Source organism: Oryctolagus cuniculus, chromosome 21 (genome assembly GCF_051225735.1).
Source record: "Oryctolagus cuniculus isolate XC-2025 breed Fujian yellow rabbit chromosome 21, ASM5122573v1, whole genome shotgun sequence".
NCBI lineage: Eukaryota > Metazoa > Chordata > Mammalia > Lagomorpha > Leporidae > Oryctolagus > Oryctolagus cuniculus.
In genome coordinates, this window is record NC_142887.1 from 35,623,716 (window position 1) to 35,645,910 (window position 22,195).

A 22,195-nucleotide genomic window follows, 5' to 3' on the forward strand; every position below is an offset into this window, starting at 1 on the left:
GCCTGCCGGGCATCGCGCGCCGGGGGTGCTCCCCGAGGGTGTGACGGGCGATTATTTGGGACATAGAGCCTGCGTGTTTGTAAGCCCTGGTGTTGGTGGGGAATCAGAATCACGGCCCTTTTCCTACCCGTTTCGGGTGCCCCTGCACCACACCAAGAAAACCCGGTTCTCCGGCTCCAGGTCTGAGTGGTCCTGCAGGCTCTGGAGTCCCAGGCAAGCCTGCTTGTACTTTTTAAGGGTGCGCCGGCTTCTATTGCATAGAAAACCAGAAGAACAAAAAAAGAGGGAACTTTTGGGTCAGAGAAGCTGTTTTATAATACATATGTGCACGTCAGTATAGCCATCTTTACACCAATACAGGGAGGAAGTATGATCCTTATATATATATATATATATATATATTTTTTTTTTTTTTTAAGTGGAGGAAGGGTTCCACATAGACACAGGTGCCTAGGGCCATCCTGGAGCCCTGTTGAGCCTGGGGATGGGAGTGTGTGGTGTGTGGACCCCTGCCAGGCCCTTTCCAAGCTCCCACCGACTCTGCACCTCTTGGCCCCAGGCCTTTGTTACGTGCATGGAACACCCAGGTCCTCCCCAGGGCCTGCCTGGTGGCTAGGGCCCTGGGCCCATGCTCAGTTTGGAAAGACTTGGTGAGCTTTTCTGGGCTCCCGCATAGAGCTGCTCGCCCCCCCCCACCCCCCCCGGCTGCTCCCTGGGCAGCCGATGCGCCTTGTAAGGAAGAGAATTCAGGAAACTGGCCACCTGAACGTGCCTGTGCCCACAGCCGAGTGTGGACGCTGCTGTCCTGTGCTGGTTCCTGGGCTCAGGTGGGTCAGCAGCCATGGCGTGCCGTCCTCAGCACCTCTGGTTCCAGGTCTGGCGTCTGACGCGCGGATGGTTGCAGCGACTGGCGTCCTCAGCTCCTTTTGCCTTGTCAGTGGGTTCACAGCTGCCGAGAGCAGTTCCGAGTGCTTCTCTGTGAGTGCTTGCTGCCTGCCCGGTGCGCTAGTTGAGGTTCACGTGAAGGGGACAGACCTCTCTGGGAGAGCCTGAAGCAGAGGCCAGGTGTGAGTGAGTCGTCACAGTCTGTGTGCTGGGCACCCCAGAGCAGAGGCAGGCACCGGAGGTTGCCATCACTGGTACCCGTGATGCAGGGCCAGGGTGTCATGGGAGACCTGTGAGGTCTGAGTGGGATGTGGGGTGGGGGTGGCTCTGATGGAGTGAGCAAAGTGATCTTAATTCCATGGCTTCCCACCTCAGGGCTGTTGGTGTCTTCAGTTGCAAACCCCTGGAGCCAGCAGGGGTGCGGGGGGTGGGGCGCCCCTGGCAGTGCAGGCAGGGCTCCCTGTGGGCCAGGGCATCTCTGGTCTCAGTCTGCATTCTCTCTTTCTGCATCCTGTCTTACAAGCAGGATGCTTGGATGTGAACCTGTGGGGGGGTCCTCTGACTCCTGTCTGATGGGGCCCGGCGACCGTGGGCTGCACTCGGGGCGAGGCCTTTCTGAATGTGGGGCGGCTTCCCTCAGAGGTTCTTTTGCACGCACATTTAGTTTGATATTGCTGGATGGAGGCTACTTTACGTGTCGGGTGCTGTGCCTGCTGTCATCCACCCTCGGCTGGAATGATGGGCACATTGTCTCATTGACCCTCTCGCTACCTGTGCAGGGAGTGCAGCGTCAATTGCTGGTTCTACAGTGAGGATTTTCTGCTTGGAAAGGTTTCAGCTGTGTCCAGGGCGACCCCGCTGTGTGTGGCAGAGGAAACGTCACCACCGTCCAAGGTCTCTGGGTCACTTCTTGCCTTTGCTGGCCGTGCTCAGCTGGGCCTCCTGGTGCAGTAGCACATCTTGCCCACATTTCCCCCAGAGCTAGCTGGGAGGGGCACATGACTCCACGAAGGCCACACAGGCTGGGGGAGCCACAGAGCAGTGCTTAAGGCCAGGCAGCTGGCTGCAGCCGAGGGCCTTCTCCCTTTCACCGTTAGGGACCAGGAGGTGGCAGCCTGCTGGCTGTGCTGAGCTGATAGATAAATCCTCGGGGAGCTGGAAGGGGTCCTAGCACCTTGCCTCTGGAGTCCAGAGTTCCGTTTTTTCATTTCCTTGGGGAGCAGCTCAGGGGTGGCAGAAAGGAACCTTTCCTTGGTAAGTCTTTTGCAACTTAGAGCAAAGTTGCAAGGGTAAAGTTGGCACAAAGAACACTTGTGCAGCCTTTGCTCAGACTTAACCTGTGGTTAGGGTTTTACCCTGTTTGCCTTGCCGCACCCTACCTGTGCGTGTGTGCGTGTGTGTGTGCATATGCGTATCACTGTGTGCTCACATGCAGCGTTTGCTCTGAATCATTGGTGAGGAGAGAGTGTACAGTATGGCGCTTTACCCCTGCAAACATGGGCCCTCACAGACAGCACGAGGTGGCTGTTCAACCCCGCCCCTTTGTCCTGTGTAATAGCCGCTGCGTGCCAAGCATGGCGTCGCTGTGGGAAGGTCCGGAGGGCATGGGCAGCCCTGTGGTTGAAGCTTGGGCGGGCCCAGCTGGAGGCAAGGTGCCGTCTCTCCTTGTCAGAATTATTATCATAGTTGGTGGTTCTATCTTACGAAGGAAGCCTGTGTGGCGCTTGGACGTGTGTGCTGTCATGAGGCTGTGCGTTTCCTGTCCCTTCCCAGTCTGCTTCCCTGATCTAGGTCACTGGCACTTCCCCTACCCCTGCCTTCCCTGGGTACTTCCCACAGCACCAAATGATTATGTCCTCTTAGTGGTGACAGGGGATGTGGCCGTGTGTGTGTCCTCTCAGCGGTGGTGGGGGATGTGGCCGTGTGTGTACCCTCTCAGGGGTGGTGGGGGATGTGGCCGTGTGTGTGTCCTCTCAGCGGTGGTGGGGGATGTGGCCGTGTGTGTGTCCTCTCAGCGGTGGTGGGGGGATGTGGCCGTGTGTGTGTGTCCTCTCAGCGGTGGTGGGGGATGTGGCCGTGTGTGTACCCTCTCAGCAGTGGTGGGGGATGTGGCCGTGTGTGTGTCCTCTCAGCGGTGGTGGGGGATGTGGCCGTGTGTGTGTCCTCTCAGCGGTGGTGGGAGGTGTGGCCGTGTGTGTACCCTCTCAGCAGTGGTGGGGGGTGTGGCCGTGTGTGTGTCCTCTCAGCGGTGGTGGGGGATGTGGCCGTGTGTGTGTCCTCTCAGCGGTGGTGGGAGGTGTGGCCGTGTGTGTGTCCTCTCAGCGGTGGTGGGAGGTGTGGCCGTGTGTGTGTCCTCTCAGCGGTGGTGGGGGATGTGGCCGTGTGTGTGTCCTCTCAGCGGTGGTGGGGGGATGTGGCCGTGTGTGTGTCCTCTCAGCGGTGGTGGGGGATGTGGCCGTGTGTGCCCTCTCAGCAGTGGTGGGGGTGTGGCCGTGTGTGTGTCCTCTCAGCAGTGGTGGGGGATGTGGCCGTGTGTGTGTCCTCTCAGCAGTGGTGGGAGGTGTGGCCGTGTGTGTGTCCTCTCAGCGGTGGTGGGGGTGTGGCCGTGTGTGTGTCCTCTCAGCGGTGGTGGGGGATGTGGCCGTGTGTGCCCTCTCAGCGGTGGTGGGGGATGTGGCCGTGTGTGTCCTCTCAGCGGTGGTGGGAGGTGTGGCCGTGTGTGTGTCCTCTCAGCGGTGGTGGGGGATGTGGCCGTGTGTGTGTCCTCTCAGCGGTGGTGGGAGGTGTGGCCGTGTGTGTGTCCTCTCAGCAGTGGTGGGGGATGTGGCCGTGTGTGTGTCCTCTCAGCGGTGGTGGGGGATGTGGCCGTGTGTGTGTCCTCTCAGCAGTGGTGGGGGATGTGGCCGTGTGTGTCCTCTCAGCAGTGGTGGGGGATGTGGCCGTGTGTGTGTCCTCTCAGCGGTGGTGGGAGGTGTGGCCGTGTGTGTGTCCTCTCAGCGGTGGTGGGAGGTGTGGCCGTGTGTGTGTCCTCTCAGGGGTGGTGGGGGATGTGGCCGTGTGTGTGTCCTCTCAGCGGTGGTGGGGGATGTGGCCGTGTGTGTGTCCTCTCAGCGGTGGTGGGGGATGTGGCCGTATGTGTGTCCTCTCAGCGGTGGTGGGGGATGTGGCCGTATGTGTGTCCTCTCAGCGGTGGTGGGAGGTGTGGCCGTGTGTGTCCTCTCAGGGGTGGTGGGGGATGTGGCCGTGTGTGTGTCCTCTCAGCAGTGGTGGGGGTGTGGCCGTGTGTGTGTCCTCTCAGCAGTGGTGGGGGGATGTGGCCGTGTGTGTGTCCTCTCAGCAGTGGTGGGGGATGTGGCCGTGTGTGTGTCCTCTCAGCGGTGGTGGGAGGTGTGGCCGTGTGTGTCCTCTCAGCGGTGGTGGGAGGTGTGGCCGTGTGTGTGTCCTCTCAGCGGTGGTGGGAGGTGTGGCCGTGTGTGTCCTCTCAGCGGTGGTGGGAGGTGTGGCCGTGTGTGTGTCCTCTCAGCAGTGGTGGGGATGTGGCCGTGTGTGTGTCCTCTCAGCGGTGGTGGGGGATGTGGCCGTGTGCGTGTCCTCTCAGCGGTGGTGGGGGATGTGGCCGTGTGTGTGTCCTCTCAGCGGTGGTGGGGGATGTGGCCGTGTGTGTGTCCTCTCAGCGGTGGTGGGGGATGTGGCCGTGTGTGTGTCCTCTCAGCGGTGGTGGGGGATGTGGCCGTGTGTGTGTCCTCTCAGCGGTGGTGGGGGATGTGGCCGTGTGTGTGTCCTCTCAGCGGTGGTGGGGGATGTGGCCGTGTGTGTGTCCTCTCAGCGGTGGTGGGGGATGTGGCCGTGTGTGTGTCCTCTCAGCGGTGGTGGGGGATGTGGCCGTGTGTGTGTCCTCTCAGCGGTGGTGGGAGGTGTGGCCGTGTGTGTGTCCTCTCAGCGGTGGTGGGAGGTGTGGCCGTGTGTGTGTCCTCTCAGCAGTGGTGGGAGGTGTGGCCGTGTGTGTGTCCTCTCAGCAGTGGTGGGGGATGTGGCCGTGTGTGTGTCCTCTCAGCAGTGGTGGGGGATGTGGCCGTGTGTGTGTCCTCTCAGCAGTGGTGGGGGATGTGGCCGTGTGTGCCCTCTCAGCAGTGGTGGGACGTGACGTGCTGTATGTGTCCTCCTAGGATCTTGCTGTGTTATGATATCGTAGTTAACCTTACCTCGCGGGACCTGGGCCTTTGCCTTTCTTGATCTTTGACATTGAGAAGCAGTTTGTGTTTTCTTGACTAAGGGACGTGTGTCTGGTCTTTGATGTGCTGCTGTATCGTTCTCTGCATTCAGCCCGCTCTTACGTTTGAGTGCCGAGGAGTTTGTGACTGTCCCTTTTGGGATTCCAGTGCAGGCCTGTGATGCTCAGAGCCCAATTTTGGGCCGATAGTTACGTACGGGCTTGGGGTGTGATTCTTGTGTGGTAGCTGCATGTTTATTTGGGGCGTGACTTACCAGTTGTCTTGGATTTCAGTGAAAGCGAGCCACGTCTCATGCTGCTGTTCCTCGCTGGGCTGTGTGTCCTGTGAGGGTGGGTGTACGTGGTGGGGCTTGGGTATGCGGGTGAATGGCCTGGGGCCTGAGGCGGGAGAGCAGTAGGCCGTGGACTGAGATGACCTGCAGCTTCTAGACGTTGACCTGAAAGCCTGAGCCCTGTTTTGCCTCAGTGGGCAGCCTGTTAGAGGGGTGGCTGCGGTTAGATCAAGGCTGCTTGTTCAGGTCTGTGGCAAGCAGGTGAGTGCAGCGGTTTAAGAACCTGGACTCTGAGGGTGGGCATCTGGGACGGCCGGTAGGACACTGCTGGGGATGCCCTCCACGCGTGCTGCCCTGCCTGGGTTTCAGTCCTGGCTTAGCGCTCTCTGTTCCAGCTTCCTGTTACTGTGCCCCCTGGGAGGCAGCAGGTGCTGGCTGAAGTACTTGGGTCCCTGCTACCCAGAGGGAGACTTGAATTCCAAGCTCCTGGCTTCAGCCTGGCTCAGCCCTGGCTGTTGCTGGCATTTGGGGAGCGAACTAGTGGATGGAAGATCTCTGTGTGCCTTTCAAATAAATGAGCATTTAAAAGAGAGAATGGACCCAGAGCCACACTGCCTGCAGTGAGGTTGGCCCCGTGACTTAGTCTGTGACTTCTCTCTGCCTCGACCCCACTTCCTGGAGGCGTTGTGAGGACTGAAGTGGGTAAGAGGGAATTCTGCAAAGCGTCTGCCATCAAGCCGATGCTTCGTGAAGGCTGTTCGTGTTGTCCACGCGCGAGAGTGCATGTGAACGTGAAGGAGCTGTGTGCAGAGAGGAGGCTCCCTCTGGGGAGGCAGCGGCGCATGGTGGCTGTGCGTCCCGTCTGCCACCTGGTGAATGGGAGAGGAGGCTTAGCTGTCCCGGCCGTGTCAGAGCGAGCGTTTGTGGTTTGCCAGGAGCTCCCAGGGCAGCCGCCACACTTTCTACAGGGCTAGGATTGTTCATTCGGACACATTTGTCCACGTTCATACCGAGTCCCCTGGGCCTAGTGAGGCACAGAGCGGGCACTCAGAAATCCAGTGTTGAACAAATGCACAAATGGCTATTTATGTTTGGATGCCAAGAGCAGCAGCTTCTGTAGCCAGCGGCCTTGCAGCTGCCCCTGGTGGGCGCAGTGAGGAGGGTGAGGGTCTCTTGTGGCTGATGGGAGGGGGATCTGGCTGTGCAGCCAGCTGGCTTGGGCCTCACCCTGGGGAGGAGGGTGGGCAGCTTCCACAGATGTGAGCTGGGCTGCTCACCAACCTGGATCTTTGCTGAAATTCACCAGCTGCTAGGCCTGGGGTGGAGGGGCCTCCCCTCTGCTGGGCTAGCCTGATGCTTGGGCTGGGAGACTGTACTGCCCCTGCCTGAGACTGAAGCCAGCCCTGCTCTGGGCAGGAGGTGACTGGGAGTGAGGGCTGCCTGCGCTGGGTCTTGCCCTTCCCTCCTCCTCCTGCCTGGCCATCATCTGAAGTCCCTGCACCTGCCTCTTCAGGCCCCTCCCTCTAGGCTGCCTTCCCTCTGATCTCTGGCAGACTAAGTTTGGTCAGCTTGTCATCAGCCTCTCTCCAGCTGTTTGCTGCTACCTGTTGGACAGGGCACGGTTGATGGTGGGACCTCTGTGGGTGTGCTGGACCAAGTGAACCCCCCAGGAGACCACACTGCCCCCTGCCTTGGGATTCTCATTTTCTGGGGCTTCTTCCTTGGGAGTTCAGTACTGTGGAGAGGATGGTGTGAGGCTGGCAGGGGCACTCCTTGAGGGGCAAGAACTCTGTGTGTGTGCACCTGCGCATGTGCAAGTACACACATTTTTGCAGAACTGTTTGAAAGTAAGTTGCAAAACGATTCTGACTCCTTCAGTTTCTACTTCCCAAGACTAAGTGTTCCTTCTCCTGTAAGTGGAGTACAGTTACCAAATTTAGGAAGTTTACCTGGATATAATGTTGTCAGCCAGATCCTTGTTTACCAGTTGTCCCACTGACAACGCAGTTTACCCAATCCAGGCTCCCACCTGTGCTCATGTAATTGTTTCACACTTTGTGTTTGTATTGGTATTCTACAAAATGGAGCTGTCTCTTCCTTGTTTTTGTTTCTTAGAATCATTAGGGACTCCAGGCTGCTGAATTTTACTCAGTGTGTCATAACCAGTTCCTGTCACTGTCGACTTTGATGCTTCTATTAAATTGATCAGGCAAGCAGAAGTCCCCTCAGTCTGGCTTCTGTTGCCTCCCCACCTGCTCCCATCCACTTCTCTTCCTTATTGCAGGGCTCATCTGGTGCCTTTTCTGCCCCAGGCTGGAATGGCTTAGTTTTGTTTGCGTGGAGGGCTGGTTCCTTTTCAAGGGGATAGTATGTATGTATGTATTTGTCATTTTTTAAAAAAGGTTTATTTATGTATTTTAAAAAGTTAGTGAGATACAAGGAGAGACACAGAGAGACAAAGAATGTTCCATCTATTGGTTCATTCCCCAAATGGCCACAACAGCCAGGGCTGAGCGAGACTGAAGCCAGGAGCTTCATCTGGGTCTCCCATGTGGGTGGCAGGGACCCAGGAACTTAGGCCATCTTCCACTGTTCCGAGGCACATTAGCAGGGGGCTCGATTGGAAGTGGAGCAGTCGGGACTCTGACTGGTGCCCGTATGGAATTCCGGCACTGCAGATAGTGGCTTAACCTCCCGTGCTACAACGTTGGCCCCAAAGGAGATGGCATTTAGAAACTAAGGTTGGGGCTGGCACTGTGGTGTAGTGGGTAAAGCCGCCACCTGCAGCGCCAGCATTCCATATGGGTGTCGGTTTGAGTCCTGACTGCTCCACTTCCCATCCAGCTCTCTGCTGTGATGGGAAAGCAGTGCAAGATGGCCCAAGTCATTGAACCCCTGCACCCATGTGGGAGACCCAGAAGAAGCTCCTGACTCCAGATCGGCACAACTCCAGCCGTCGAGGCCAACTGGGGAGTGAACCAACGGATGGAAGACCTCTCTCTCTGCAACTCTGACTTCCAAATAAATAAATCTTAAAAAAAAACAAAAACAAAAACAAAAAAACTAAGGTCATGGTGGTCGTGGTGGTAGGTGTGTATTAGTTGTTGCTAAGATGTGGCTGCAACTAGATCCTTTCTGTCCAGCTAGAAGATAGGTATGTGTGTGTGTGTGTGTGTGTGCGCACGCACGTGCATGTGTCAGTATGCAGTGTGTGCATCCCAATCTTTGTGCCTGTGTCCTGAGTGGTGATTTAACCTACTATGCCACAACGCCTGTCCCAGTAATTGAATATTTTTTTAAAAAATTATTTATTTAGGCCGGCGCCGTGGCTCAATAGGCTAATCCTCCGCCTAGCGGTGCCAGCACACCAGATTCTAGTCCCGGTCAGGGCGCCGGATTCTGTCCCGGTTGCCCCTCTTCCAGGCCAGCTCTCTGCTATGGCCCGGGAGTGCAGTGGAGGATGGCCCAAGTGCCTGGGCCCTGCACCCCATGGGAGACCAGGATAAGCACCTGGCTCCTGGCTTCGGATCAGCGCAGTGTGCTGGCCGCGGCAGCCATTGGAGGGTGAACCAACAGCAAAGGAAGACCTTTCTCTCTGTCTCTCTCTCTCTCACTGTCCACTCTGCCTGTAAAAAAAAAAAAATTTTTTTATTATTTATTTGAAAGAATGACAGAGAGGGAGAGATAGATCTTCTGTATGCTATTTTACTCCCAAATGAATGCAGCAGCCAGGTTTGGGCCAGGCCAAAGCCGAGAGCTAGGAACTCCATCTGGGACTCCCACATAGAGAGCAAGGGCCCAAATGCTTGGGCCATCATTTGCTACCTTCCCAGGCACATTAACAGGGAGCAGAAGTGAAGCAGTCTGGACTCAAGCTGGTGTTCCAGTAGAGGACACGATGTGAGAAGCAGCAATCAGCAGCTTAACCTGTGCCGCCAGGCCGGTCCCAGTTGAATATTTTAGGAAATGACTTGTTTTTTTTTTATTTCCCACAGCTGTGAGATGTGTTTTTTTTTTCATGAATTTTCGGCAAGTCACTTTTAGTGGGTTTTAGTTTCTTCCTGGAGATACAAAGAAATGGAGGGCTTAGCTGGCCAAGGGTCCTTTGAATTTGGGTTCTGCCATTTCTGTGTGCTTGTTGGTTTGTTTACTGAGCTCTCAGCTCCGCTGTCTGTCACATGTGTGTTTCCTGTCCTGGGGCACAGGCTGGTGCTCTGTCTTCTGGGGGCCTGATTCCAACAGAAGAGGAAAGACGGCTGTGCTGAGGAGCCCAGTGGAGAGCTGCCACCTGGTGCCACAGTCCCCGCCTGACTTGGGGCCCCTCTCCACTGGGCCAAGGCGTTGTAGGGTTCATGATTTCTGCTCCACCAGCAGTGTGTATGGACTCTGATGGCTTGTGCAACTCTTTGGACCAGGGTGACCACATTCAGGTCGGTTGGTGGCCTTCCTGTGTGAGCTCACCAGACAGATTGTGATCAAAGGAATGCAGAGGTTTCCAGAAGCCTGGGTAATTATTAGTGCCGCCTGCTTTTGTATGGAGCCTGTGGATTTTGAACCGTGTGGGTGTATCACCTCTTAAGGTGCATTTGTGCAAGTAAGAGCTCAAAAAGGGGTATTTTAAAAGAAAACCCATTTCCTACAACTAAATGTAAAATAGTAGCTTACAGAAACATGGAAAGTTTTAGTCTGGGTGTTATAGGAGTGCTGATTCGGGTACGTATGTAGACGTATGCAGGACGATCTGCCAGGATCGGCTCATGCAGTTACAGCAGCTGAGAAGTTGTTCAACAGGTCCCTTGCAGGCCGGAGACCCTGGGATGCCAGTAGTGTGACTCAGCTCTGGCGTAGGTCCTGGAGTCCAAAGGCCAGCCAGCCTGGAGTTCTGCCATGCAAAGTAGGTGTGTTGAGCAAAAGGAGCATGTCCCAGCCTCCAGAGAGAGAGAGATTTATTCTCTCTAGCTCCCTGGTAGACTGTTGGTCCCACTCCAGTAAGGGCACATCTTGCTGCCTAGGCCACTCAGACTCCCATTAGTCTCATTTCGAAGCACCCTTAGAGACATACCTCGAATAATGCTTTATCCAGGCAAGTTGGCACTTTACATGGACCATCGCAGAAGGTAACCCTAGAAATGATGAGAACATCCTCAGAGAAAAGTTCTAAAATTCCCGCGGAATGGGGACTGCCTATTTCTCCAGGGCCATCGCAGCGTGATGTGGTGCTTGTCCAAAGTGGCGCCTCCACTGGCCTGTTTTACAGATGAAGAGGCAGCACGGGGCGGGCCAGCGGCTCCCTCAGGGCCACGAAGCCTGGCCTGTACGTGCTGGCGCGCCCAGCTGCACCAGGTCCTCCTTCTCATCCTCGGCTCCTTTACCCTCGGCCCCTCCTCTCGCTCTTCCTGCCTTCTCAGCTTGAACCTCCCCACCCTGCTTTTCTTGTTTTCTTCCCATAGCCTCAGCCGCCAGTACTGCAGCCCTGAGTTCCCCAGGCTCCCCTGCCCGCTGGAGCTGCGTGCATCCCTGCCCGGCCTGCTCCCGCGGTCTTGGCCTTGGCTCTTGTCTGCCATGTCCTTGTCCCCCTCACCTGCACCCCACCCTCGCCTGTCTGAGGATTGCAGGCTCTGCTAATAAGCGCTCTGTGCACAGTGGCTTAGGTAGTGACCTGAAGTGCAATTGCAAGGCTGCTTTTCTTAGGTGTGGCTCTTGTGTGTTGAGTATCCAGGTTTAAAGTCAGCACATATGGAATGTGACTTCCAGGCTGTATACGTGTGTGAACGCTTGGACATTCCTGGTGGAGCCCATGACGATAACACGTGTGCTTTCCTGAGTGTGCGGCTCCCTGGGGTGATCCCGGCGCCCACTCAGCTAGCCCCAGGGAGGAGCACTGGGGCCGGGCCTGCCTGCCTGTGGCTGGGCCTGTGGGTCAGTCTCCTTGGCAGCTTCAGATTTCCAGTCCTGTTTTCCTGCAAGGCTCACTGTGTTCAGTTCTAAGGTGGCCTTTGGGACTGTGAAGCCCCTCTGTGTTTCAGATGTTTGTTTCTCCCTCCCTCCCTCCCTCCCTCCCTCCCTCCCTCCCTCCCTCCTTCCTTCCTTCCTTCCTTCCTTCCTTCCTTCCTTTTTTAAGATTTATTTATTTATTTGAAAGGCAGAGAGTTACAGAGAGGCAGAGGCGGGGGTAGGGGGCAGAGAGAGGGAGGGGTCTTCCTTCTGCTGGTTCACTCCCCAAATGGCCACAATGGCTGAAGCTGGGCCAATCTGAAGCCAGGAGCCTGGAGCCTCCTCTGGGTCTCCCTTGTGGGTGTAGGAGCCCAGGGACCTGGGCCGTTTTCTACTGCTTTCCCAGGCGTGTTAGCAGGGAGCTGGATAGGAAGGGGAGCAGCTGGTACTAGAACCAGTCCCTATGGAATGCTGGCACTGCAGGTGGTGGCTTTACCTACTGTACCACAGCGCTGGCCCCAGTATTTTTGTGATTGGCTTATCTCACTGAGCATGGTGTCTTTAGGGTTCACACAGACTGGAACATCCGTCAGAGCTGCTTTTCTTTTTTAAAGATATTCCACTCTGTGTACAGAGCGTGTCATCTTTATTCCCACATCCATGGCCGCCTGGGTTGCTTCCACCTCCTGGCTGTTGTGAAAAATACTTAGCAATAATGTACAAATACATCAGTGTACAAATACCTCTTCCAACCCTGCTGTCAGTTCTTCTGGAGAGATACCCAGAGGGGGATAGGTGGATCGTGTGGTGATTTTGTTTTTACTTTTCTCCGGAGCCACCGTACTGCTCTCCATAGTGACAGCACCATTTTGCAGTCTCACAGAGTACAGGGGTCTCGGTTTCTCCACGTCCTTGCCAACACTGGGAATTTTCCTGTTTTGACACTGGCCATCCTGATGGGCCTGAGGTGGTTTTGACTGGCTCCCTGCTGATGGAGGCATATTTTCTGGTAATAGGTGGTCTGCTTGTTCCTGCCCTGTTTGTTGAGAGATCAACAGTGGGACTATCTCCATTGCATTATCTTTGCATCTTTGTCAGAATCCATTGACCATATCCACGTGGGTTATTTCTGGCATCTGTGTTCTGTTCCGTTGATTGACATCATCTTTACTGGACTTTCAATCAAAAAGGTTTCTAATTTTTTTTTTTTTAAAGTATTTATTTGAAAAGCAGAGTTACAGAAGTGGGGGGGGGGGGAGAGAAAGTCTTCCATCCGCTGGTTCGCTTCCCAGATGGCTGCAGTGGCCGGAGCTCGGCTGATCTGAAGCAGGAGCCTGGAGCTTCCTCTGGGTCGCCCATGCAGGTGCTGGGGATCTGCCTGCCTGCCTGACAGATTCTGAGCTTTCTGAGGGCAGGGGCCTGTGTTCTCTGCTCTTGTCAGCCTGGCGCGTGGCCCCTCAGGTCCAAGGCGGGGTTCCCTGAAGGACGAGGTCTAGCTTGTCTTGAGGACATCCAGTGCGTGTGCCAGCACGTGACATGGGACCCTACTGACCCTTGTTCCCGCTGAGGTAACTGACTACCCTGTACTGTGTGTGTGTGTGTGTGTGTGTGTGGTGTGGAAGTGCTGGGAGATTTGACGTCAGGTGCGAGGGAGCTCTTACCCCATCCTGCCCTCCACCCCCTGCAGTGACATGTGACCCTACTGACCCTTGTTCCCGCTGAGGTAACTGACTACCCTGTGTGTGTGTGTGTGTGTGTGGTGTGTGGTGTGGAAGTGCTGGGAGATTTGACGTGAGGTGCGAGGGAGCTCTTACCCCATCCTGCCCTCCAGCCCCTGCAGTGACATGTGACCCTACTGACCCTTGTTCCCGCTGAGGTAACTGACTACCCTGTACTGTGTGTGTGTGTGTGTGTGTGTGTGTGTGTGTGGTGTGGAAGTGCTGGGAGATTTGACGAGGGAGCTCTTACCCCATCCTGCCCTCTACCCCCTGCAGTGACATGTGACCCTACTGACCCTTGTTCCCGCTGAGGTAACTGACTACCCTGTGTGTGTGTGTGTGTGTGTGGTGTGTGGTGTGGAAGTGCTGGGAGATTTGACGTGAGGTGCGAGGGAGCTCTTACCCCATCCTGCCCTCCAGCCCCTGCAGTGACATGTGACCCTACTGACCCTTGTTCCCGCTGAGGTAACTGACTACCCTGTACTGTGTGTGTGTGTGTGTGTGTGTGTGTGTGTGGTGTGGAAGTGCTGGGAGATTTGACGAGGGAGCTCTTACCCCATCCTGCCCTCTACCCCCTGCAGTGACATGTGACCCTACTGACCCTTGTTCCCGCTGAGGTAACTGACTACCCTGTTCTGTGTGTGTGTGTGTGTGTGTGTGTGTGTGTGTGGTGTGTGGTGTGGAAGTGCTGGGAGATTTGACGTGAGGTGCGAGGGAGCTCTTACCCCATCCTGCCCTCCACCCCCTGCAGTGGGCTCCCTCCAGCAGCTGCTGCTCTTACCTTGAAAGCCCCATTCCTTTCATCCATGTGCTTAACAAACCTTCCTCTCTTCTCTGCTTTCATTCATCCCCTCTCGCTTTTCCCCTGGGCCTCGCCTTCTTCTCGGGTACCTTTCACACTGGGCCTTCTTCTCCCAACATCTGCCTAAGGAGAAGCCACAGGGCAGCTGTGGATCACTTCATCTCCTTCATGGAGACGATGCCCGTTATTTATGAGAAATCAGTGCTGAAGTTTGGGCTTTGTCACTCTGTTCTGCAGTGTCAGCCTCGTGAGTCCTTGGCCTGCAGGAGAGGGTGGCTGGCACTCTGCCAGGCTTGGCAGCCTCAGCCCTGCCTGTCCAGTGTGGCAGCAGAGCTGGCCACCTGTCTGTGTCTGCCATGCCTCTGGTGACAGGTGTGTGCGGAGGAGGGACTGAGGGTGGGCCCGTCACTCAGAGCTTGGTTCGGTGGTCACAGGAACCAGGCTGTCACTGCTGCTCAGGGAGTCTTGCCAAACAAGTTGCAGGCTGTTTCAAAACCGCCGCCGCAGTGGTTGCACGTTTGAAATATTTAGGTGCTCCCGTCTTGGTTTCCAAAACTCATGGGCAGGCACTGTGCCTCTTGGCCCTCTGGGTGTTACATAGCTGCCCCCATGGAGGCTTTGCCTGGATTCAGTCCTCTTCTTTTTAAATATTTATTTATTTATTTGAAAAGTAGAGTTATAGACAGAGGAAAAGACAGAGAGAAAGGTCTTCCACCTGCTGGTTCATTCCCCAGATGGCTGCAGTGGCCGGAGTTGGACTGATCTGAAGCCAGAGCCAGGAGCTTCTTCTAGGTTTCCCACGTGGTTGCAGGGGCCCAAGCCCTTAGGCTATCTTCCACTGCTTTCCCAGGCCATTAGCAGAGAGCTGGATCAGAAGAGGAGCAGTCGGGACTCATACCGGTGCCCATATGAGATGCTTGTGCCACAGGTGGAGTCTTAGCGCACTATGGCACAATGCCAGCCCCCCCCCCCCCAGTCTTGTTTTCCATGAGCCCTGCACATCTCATTCCCTTGTGAATTCTGCACCTTCCCAGGAGAAGATACGAGGGCCAGCAGGTCTCTAAGGTCAGGTGGTGCAGAGCAGAGGATGCTGGGCCCTGCAGGTAGCAGCAGCCTTAACCGGGCTTTGCTGTAGAGACCCAGAGACGACCAAATTGTTGAGCAAGGCTGCCTGCCAGCTTCCTGCCTCCCGTCCACCCTTTGTCTGTGTGGGCCCTTCTCAGAGCGTTTGGAATCACAGTTGCGTATGTGCAGCTGCAGCAAGTGAGCGCTGTTTGGGTGGTTTTCTCCTGTGGGCCTCAGGGTTGCCGTGGAAGTCAGCAGGGCAGCCACTTCCGTGCATTACAGATGAAGGCATGGAGCCCAAGGCCCAGTAGGTGTCATGCGGTCGGGGGTAGCGGTGACACTTGCCGTCTGTCTCATGACAGCCAGATCCAGATCTGGGGCCTCTTTCCGACCTGCTCTCCCATCCTCATTCTAAGGAAGCTTTAGGCCTAGGGAGGTTGTAGGTAGGCAGACCTTCTGGTGGGAGCGGGTGGCAGTGGCCAGAGGGGCTGCAGGGGCTGCTGAGCCAGGGCCCCACGAGCCTGGGGGTGAGGACGGGGGAAGGCGAGGTGGCCTGTGGCACTTGAGAATAGGCGCGTGGCATGTGGCGCGCTCTGCAGACAAGGGGGCAGCTTGTAATGCAGGCACAGTTTGTTCTGGTGGTCTCCTGTGCATGGCTTTGACTGCTGGCGATGTTTTTTCCCCCACTTGCTGGCTCTGCTTTCCCAGGTCTGCCTGTAGGTGTTCTGAGAGGACACTCTCCTTTGTCCCAGCTGCATCCCTTCCTGCCACCTGCTCTCCACCAGTCCCTCGGGGGAGGGACACTCTCCGCCCTTTTCCAGTGCGTGTGGGGTGTGTGTGTGTAGGGGGTGTCTGCCCCAGGCCTCGCTTGGGAATCCTCACTGCTGCGGCGGGACTGAGGTCCCAGTGTGTTGGGGCAAGTGGGAGGAGGGGCTGGGTGTTCCTCCTGCGTTTCTTTGTTGGAGATTCTGTTATTTCGTTAGTGATGGACACGTGTGCCGCCACCGCTGCTCTTCCTCTGGCTGGCTGTGGGCAGGTGCTGGGGAAAACAGATGCCAACAATTTTGACAGCCTGCTAAACTTCACACAGCGACTGGGGACAGCTCTGTTTACATAGTTTCCAATGAGGCCACGGCCTGCTGACAGAGACGTAATTGAATCTAGAGGAAGAATGTGTACTGCAGGGACTCCTGCCTCTCTGCAGGGCTTGGGTTCTCCCAATGTGGCATCACGTCCCGCAGTCGCTTTCCCAGTGTGCCCAGGGGTCTCTGAGGGGTGTGTGTCGGAGCATCTGACCCTTTTAGGGGCTCCAGGAGGAAAATTACTCTTTTCAAAATAACCTCAAGGGGCCAGCACTGTGGCGCAGCAGGTTAATGCCCTGGCCTGAAGTGCCGGCATCTCATATGGGTGCTGGTTCCAGACCCAGCTGCTCCACTTCCCATCCAGCTCTCTGTTATGGCCTGAGTAAGCAGTAGAAGGTGGCCCAAGTCCTTGGGCCCCAGCACCCGCGTGGGAGACCTGGAGGAGGCTCCTGGCTCCTGGCTTCGGAATGGTGCAGCTCTGGCTGTTGCAGCCAATTGGGGAGTGAGCCATCTCTCTGCCTCTCCTCTCTGTGTAACTCTGACTTTCAAATAAATAAATAAATCTTTAAAAAACAAAAGCCAAAAAAAAAAAAAAACAAGAATAATCTCAAGAAGTCATGTACTTTTCTGTCTCATTCTCCAATAAGCATACCATGGCTTTTCCGGAGATTGCTTGATGTGTGATGACAACATTGCTCTGATAGCTAAAGGGATGTATGCTTGGGATTCTCTCTCTCAGGATTTTCTTTTTCCTTTTTTAAAATTTATTTATTTGAAAGAGTTACACAGAGAGGCAGAGAGAGAGAGAAGAGAAGAGAAGAGAAGAGAAGAGAAGAGAAGAGAAGAGAAGAGAAGAGAAGAGAGGTCTTCCATCTGCTATTTAACTCCCCAATTGGCTGCAACGGCTGGAGCTGCACCAATCTGAAGCCAGGAGCCAGGAGCTTCCGGGTCTCCCACGTAGGTGCAGGGGCCCAAGGACTTGGACCATCTTCTACTGCTTTCCCAGGCCATAGTAGAGAGCTGGATGGGAAGTGGAGCAGCCGGGACTTGAACCAACACCCATGTGGGATGCCGGCATTGCAGGCTGCAGCTTCACTCGCTATCCCACAGCACCAGTCCCCTCAGGATTGTCTTTTATTACGGTACTATATATAATGTGCAGTTTACCAGCTGAACTGTTTTAAGCTTGCATCTCAGTGGCCTTGAGTTCATGCGGAATGAACCTGTTTCCAGAACTTTCTTTTCTTGCCAAACAGGAGCTCTGTATTCATTAGACCCTGACTCCTCGTTCCCTCCCCCTCAGTCTGCACCTCTCACCCCTGTCCTCTACCATTGTACTTTCTGTCTCTAGGAGTTGGACTTCTTTTGGAACCTCGTGTAGTGAAATTGTACAGTATTTGCTCCTTTCGTGTCTGTTTATTTTTGTTTAGCAGAGTGCTGTCCAGGTCCACTAGTGCTTAGCATGGGTCAGAATTTCCTTTTTGTGTCTGATCACACTCACTTTTTATTGTTTAAGATTTGTTTGAAAGGCGGAGTTATAAGGAGAGAGGGAGAGACAGAGGGAGAGAGGGAGAAACGGAGGGAGGGAGAGGGAGAGAGAGAGTTCTTCCATCTGGGTCACTCCCCAAGTGGCCACGATGGCTAGGGCTGGGCCAGCCTGGAGCCAGGAGCCAGGAGCCAGGAGCCAGGAACTTCTTCCAGGCCTCCCATGTGAGTGCAGGGGCCCAAGCATTTGGGTTGTCTAACAGGACCAGGCCGAAGCTGGGAGCCAGGAGCTTCTTCTGGGTCTCCCATGTGGGTGGCAGGGGCCCTAGCACTTCAGCCATCTTCTGTTGCTTTTCATAAGCAGGGAGCTGTGTTGGAAGTGGAGTAGCTGGGAGTTGAACCGACACTCATGTGGGGTGCTGGCATCCCAGGTGGTGTCTTAACTCAATTTGCCACAGTGCTGGCCCTGGTTATTTCTTGAAGTTTCTGCAGCTATGCAGAGCTGGCCCCCTCTCCAAGAACAGCAAAGAACAGTAATCACAGGGTAACCTGGGACAGGGCCTGAGCAAAGCCGGCAGTGGAAAGAAGTGACTTGTCCCGACACTTCGTACATGGCAGAACTTGAGCTGACTGCTCTTTAAGAGGACTGGGGGCCGGCGTTGCGGCTCACTAGGCTAATCTTCCGCCTGTGGCGCCGGCACTGCGGGTTCTATTCCCCGTCGGGGTGCCGGATTCTGTCCCGGTTGCCCCTCTTCCAGGTCAGCTCTCTGCTGTGGCCAGGGAGTGCAGTGGAGGATGGCCCAAGTGCTTGGGCCCTGCACCCCATGGGAGACCAGGAGAAGCACCTGGCTCCTGCCATTGGATCGGCGCGGTGCGCCGGCCGCAGCGACCACTGGCGGCGGGGGGGGGGGTGAACCAACAGAAAAAGGAAGACCTTTCCCTCTGTCTGTCTCCTCTCTCTCACTGTCCACTCTGCCTGTCAAAAAAAAAAAAAAAAAAAAAAAAAAAAGGACTGTGGAGGAGACCGAGAAGGCAAAGGGGATATGGATGCCCAGCTGAAGTCATTGTCTGGTGTGCTGAGTGCTGTGCAAGCTGTCAGGGCCTCGAGTTCGCCTGCTTTGTCTGCTGTAACTCAGTCACCTGAACGATTGCCTGGCACGACGCAGGTACTTGTTAAGTATTTTTAAAAATTTATGTTTACGGGGCCGGTGCTGTGATGTAGTAGGCTAAATCTCCACCTGTGGTGCTGGCATCCTATGTGGGCACCGGTTCGTGTCCCAGCTGCCCCTCTTCCGATCCAGCTTTCTGCTTGTAGCCTGGGAAAGCAGTGGATGATGGTCCAAGTGCTTGGGCTGCTGCACCCATGAAGAAGTTTCTGGCTTTGGATTGGCCCAGCTCTGACCATTGTGGCCATTTGGAGAGTGAACCAGGAGATGTAAGACCTTTCTCTCTGTCTCTCCCTCTCTCTGTCTATAACTCTGCCTCTCAAATAAATCAACAAATTTTTTTAAAGATTTATTTTATTTATTTGAAAGGCAGAGTTACACAGAGAGAAGGAGAGGTCTTACATCCACTGGTTCACTCCCCAATTGGCTGCAATGGCTGGAGCTGCACCGATCTGAAGCCAGGAGCCAGGAGCTTCTTCCAGGTCTCCCGTATGGGTGCAGGGGCCCAGGACTTGGGCCATATTCTACTGCTTTCCCAGGCCATAGCAGAGAGCTGGATTGGAAGTGGAGCAGCCAGGACTCGAACTGGTGCCCATATGGAATGCCGGCACTTCAGGCTAGGGCTTTAATCCAGTGTACCACAGTGCCAGCCCCAATAACTAAAATCTTAAAAAGAATTGTTTTTCCACTTGAAAAGCAGAGCAACATGCACACACACACACACACACACTCCTCCCTTCTTCTGCTACATTCCCCAAATGTGTCCACAACAGCTGAGACTGGTCCACACCGAAGCCAGGAGCTAGGAATTTCATCCAGGTCTCCCTCCCTGGGTGGCAGGGGCCCAAGCACTTGAGCCATCATCTGCTGTCTACAGGTATATTAGCAGAGAGCAGGATTGGAAGTGGAGCAGCTGGGCCTTGAACCAGCACTTGTTTATGGGCTGTTGCAAGCTGAGCCTTAACTCACTGTGCCACCTTGCCTGCTCATCCATGCTTTTCAAATGTTATCTTCATCTGCTTGAAAGAGCAAGAGAGAAAGAGAATGGTAAGTAAGTGTATTTTGAAGGCATGCCTCACATGTCTGAACCTGTGACTGCACGCTCAGTCGATTCTAAAACTGCCCGTGCCCGACACAGGGAGAGCAGGGAGGGAACACACCTTCCCTGTTGGGGCACTGTGGGCCCTTGCAGAATACAGCAAGCTTGTGCAGTGCCATTTGTCAGATGTCCGTGCATGCCTCCCTGTGCTAGGAGTTGCTGTGGGATGTGGGTGTTGGAGCAATGCAAGATTTGGTCCTAGGCTTGCTGTTCAGAACATGGTTTGGCGAGGTTTCTTTATTTCTTTATTTTATTTTACTTTTCATGTCACTTCATTGGAACCTGGCTGTGCCCTGTATTGATCTGTGACTTGTGGCTGCTTGTGCTCCACCCCAGCAGCATGAGGAGGGGTGAGAGCGATTGTGGGGCCGAGTAACCTACTGTCTGGCCCTCTGAGAAGAGTGGCTGACCCCTGCTCTCAGGTGGCGGACAGGTGCACAAATGAATTTGGAGAAAGGAAGGAGCAGAAGAGAGCTGCTTATCAAACAATTGCTAGGCGGAGATATCAGGCTCAGTTCTGGAAGCCAGAGCCAGTGTGGGGAGCTTGGGTCAAGGTTCCTGGAAGAGAGTGTATCTTGAAACCTGGGGAGAGGGGGTGTCATGCACCCAGGCCCAGCAGTGGGAAGGCCAGGTATGTTCAGGTGTAGCAAGACAAACTTCTGTCTTGATAACTATTTTAAAAAAATCTTTCAAGGGAGGAGAAAGAAAACAGTAGGAAGCTCATCTGCGAGCAGTTTTAGCCGGATCTGTCAGGCTGCAAAGAAGAGCTGTCAGGGCTGGCGCTGTGGCACAGTGGGTAAAGCCGCCGCCTGCAGTGCCGGCATACCATGTGGGCTCTGGTTCGAGTCCTGGATACTCCACTTCCGATCCAGCTCTCTGCTATGGCCTGGGAAAGCAGTGGGAAATGGCCCACGTCCTTGGGCCCCTGAACCCACGTGGAAGACCCGGGGGAAGCTCCTGGCTCCTGGCTTCAGATCGGCTCAGCTCTGGCTGTTTCAGCCACTTGGGGACTGAATCAGCGGACAGAAGACACCTCCCTCCCTCCCTCCCTCCCTCCCCCTCTCTGTAACTCTGCCTTTCAAATAAATAAATCTTTTTAAAAAAAGCTGTCAGAGGAATCCAGAGAGAGACCCATTTCTCTGACCACAGTGGAGGAAGCACAGCCCCACTTGGGCCCCACTTGGGGCTTTGGGGTGCTGAGGGTGTTACTTCTCCTCCAGGTCTCAGCCTCTGCTGTAGTTTCTTTCTTCCTTCAGAGCGCGCCGGCCCAGCCAGGCTCCCCTGTCCTTACCTCCTCTAGTTCAGCTCCCATCACCGTACAGAGTCTTTGGCCCAGCGAGGGGCAGACCCTCGAACGTGAGCTGTGGCGCTCACAGGGCAGTGCTCAGAGGAGTGAGGCTGTTTGGAGCCTTTCCTGGGTGTGCAGGGATCAGAGCTCACAGGGGTGTTCTTTGGGCACGTTTGAGTCCCGAGTGTAGACACTCAGGGTCCTGTGCTGCGCCTCAGGAATGCGGGACCCAACTGTGTCCTCAGGCAGCCTCACTGCTGGCGCGTGGGATGATATAACCTGGGGGCTGTGTTCTGTACTTACAGGCAGGGCAGTGCGGGGCTCAGGACAGGTGCTGTCAGCTGGAGAAGGCCTCGCTCTGGAAGTTCGCTTTTGGGGAGACAGGAAACCTGCAGTGTTGCTGTTGTTTCTCACTCAGCTGTTTCCTGAAAGAATTTGAAGGAGCCACATCTACTGTGTTATCTGCTCAAGCAGATTTGAAGGGCTCATAGGATATGACCTGTGAATTTGCTTTGACCAAACAACATCAGACCTTGCTTTCTCCCCCCACCCCCCCTTTTTTTTTTAAAACAGAACGGACAGTGTTAAAAATGTCCTGTTGCTAATTTGTTACTTAGGGAACAGTCATAGTCTGTTTTCAGTTGCTGATAACACAGTGCCCCAGAGTGGGTAAGTTTGAAAGAGATTTATTTTAGGGTTATGGTTGTGGCCCGAGGTCAGAGGGCCACATGTGGGGATGGCCTTCTTGCTGGCAGTCCAGACACATGGCCTGAGACAGGCAATGGTGGGGAGAGACCCAGCCAGTCTGACTTTTATAGCAGACCCCAGTCTCCAGGTAACCCATGCACCCATAAATTGTGTGAGTGGATTCATTCATTCATGATGGAACATCTGTGGTCACCTCTAAAGGCGCCTCCTGACCCCACTTCTGAATTTCATAAAAGGGATTAAAATAGAGTTTTGGTGTGGAAGTTCAAACAGTAGCTGGAAGGAACTTATACTTTGGGAAATTCAAAACTGTATTTTTAAAAATTTTATTTATTTAAAGGTCAGAGAGACAGAAGAGGAAAGGGAGAGAGAGACAGACTAACACAAAAGCTCTTCCATTCACTGGTTCACCCCACAAATGACCGCAACAGCCAGGACTGGGCCATGCCAAATACAGGAG

The 22,195-nt window shown here is 54.9% G+C and overlaps 1 protein-coding gene across 2 annotated transcripts in view; it reads left to right on the forward strand.

Annotated features, from left to right (window-relative positions):
* DGCR2 (DiGeorge syndrome critical region gene 2) overlaps positions 1 to 22,195 on the forward strand; it is an 83,223-nt gene that overhangs the window by 614 nt on the left and 60,414 nt on the right. The gene's annotated exons all lie outside the window — the stretch shown is intronic.